The sequence below is a fragment of the Octopus bimaculoides genome, chromosome 4, assembly GCF_001194135.2.
Source record: "Octopus bimaculoides isolate UCB-OBI-ISO-001 chromosome 4, ASM119413v2, whole genome shotgun sequence".
Taxonomy (NCBI): Eukaryota; Metazoa; Mollusca; class Cephalopoda; order Octopoda; family Octopodidae; genus Octopus; species Octopus bimaculoides.
Genome location: NC_068984.1, coordinates 87,347,468 through 87,349,521, shown reverse-complemented (window position 1 = coordinate 87,349,521; position 2,054 = coordinate 87,347,468). Strand labels below are relative to the sequence as shown.

The 2,054-nt window shown below is 39.0% G+C and overlaps 1 protein-coding gene across 1 annotated transcript in view; it reads left to right on the top strand.

The window, feature by feature from the left end:
• The first annotated feature begins 1,691 nt into the window (after positions 1-1,691).
• The window catches only part of LOC106870222 (EEF1A lysine methyltransferase 1), a 318,548-nt gene continuing 318,185 nt past the window's right edge, over positions 1,692-2,054 (top strand). Inside the window, exon 1 of the mRNA XM_014916232.2 lies at positions 1,692-1,896. The gene's annotated coding sequence lies outside the window, so the exon portion shown is untranslated. The remainder of the gene's footprint in view (positions 1,897-2,054) is intronic.

Genomic DNA, 2,054 nt, shown 5'->3' with positions numbered 1-2,054 from the left:
TTCAGGTTTCACCTGAATTAAGATCTCTATCCCATAGCGTTTTTGTTTCGGAATCATTCATCTCTAGCAGTATGCTAGGTTCCTCCAAGAAATTCGGTTCTGATGACAGTTTCTAAATTTTTGCCCTAATTAATTTTAGTTCCTGGTTAATTGGTATCGATGTAAATTTCTCAGTTTTACGCGTAACAGTAGAATGCTTTTAGAGAATGGCTTCTGAGCGGAACATTTTTCGAACATAGCTAAATTGGCTGATGCTTGTCACAAAATCAATGTTTCCCTAGATTCTTCCTCGACACTAACCCCGCAAATTGTTAGAGTGGAACATCCACCGATTCTATTGTCCAACTGGAAGAGCGCGGTGAAAGCCTGATTACGTTTGGGGTACCAGGCATCCAGGACTGCAAGCTCCATCAAGGAAACAAGCCGTGGAAAAACTTGCCTCATGAATGGTAACTAAATCTACTCACTGTCTCCACAGTTGGCACAGCCTCAGCACCTTTCTGTGAATCATCAGTCAAGGCATGCCTAACTTATAATTCAGAGAGTCGTGGCACTAGACACGCTTGGCCAGTGGAAAGCGTCCCTTCTCTATAACAAGAAGTTGAAGAGCAAGTGGTCCGATGTGATCAGACCGTAGTTAGGGCATGGTACGACGATTAGGGCAATGTAGGCGTTCACCTCTGTCTTACCGCTCAAAGACAGCTTCCTCTTGGCTAATTTCTGAGTAAGACTGTCTACACTGTTCGTTATGTCACCGCATTCCTGGTCTCTATGAAAGTTGGAACCGAACCAGACTCGAGGCGTTTAATCGGTCCGTAAGTATTGCATCCCATGACGCTCTCCACTAGCACGAGCCTACTTTTCCAGGTATTTAGCTGCAAGCCCACTGACTTGTCCGGGCTGATCATAGTTCCCTTCACAGACGAGTATTCCTTTAAAACGGTGCCAACTGCCTCCACTTCGTTTGCTTCCGACTCCATGGCAGAGACATTATCTCCCAAGTGGTTGTGATATAAGTCAAGCATGAATTCATAAAACTCGAATTGTAGCCCACTGAAACCGGACAACTTGTGCCCAGTGCAGCCATTCATCACATGTCGTATTTTAGCTGGTATTAACCTCAGATATTCAAAACACGAATCTGAAAAAATTTTAAGAACTTACTTTGATGATTAAAACACACATCTTAAAAAATTAGTTTTTGGGCGTACTTGATAATTTCTACTCTATTATTTAGGACCACCTTTGGGTGCATCATCATTCCATTAAATGTGTTTATGGGGAGAAAGATATTGAAAAATATTAATGCAAGTTAGAGTAAAAAAGAAACGAGAACGATATCGGGTGCTCGTGGGATGTGCTAAATCACCCTTAAATGACATACTAAATTTTTTTCATAATCGTATGAATTCCCGTGCGTAGAACACAAATTTGCAAGGAATTACTGAAAATTCAAAAAAATTAAAGTAGTTATAAGGAGTTATATGGTGTGCTTAAACCAGAATTCCGCCCTTCTTTATGTGCGCGCGCGTGTGTAATATATGAATGTGTGTATGTCTGTGTTGTATATATCCTTCCTATAACTTCCAGAAAACAAAGCAAAACAAAAACAAAATTACCATAAAAAATTACCATAAAAAAATAATCCATCAGCAAACCACGGCCGCATCACACAAAATAGGAGAGAAATTCGTCCGCTCACTTTCGACAGAGGCATATTATGTGGTTTTCCGGAAGCAAAGAGCCAACACTGTTCTTAGAAGAGCACTGTTAGTAAACATCGGAAAGAAAATGACGGCATCAGCGACCACGCTGATGAACAAAGTTGATCTACAATGCAAAACTTGTAAATCGACAATCATTAAAAAGGGCATGGCAGCCTTATGTAACTTTAAAGTAAGTTGGACTTTCTCCTAATATATATTCGTTGGTTACGTTTTTCAATATGCTAGGTCACTGGTTTTAAATTGATATTAATCAAATTAATATTCAATTTTTCACCCTTATTATTTAAATTTATATATATATATATATATATATATATATATATATAT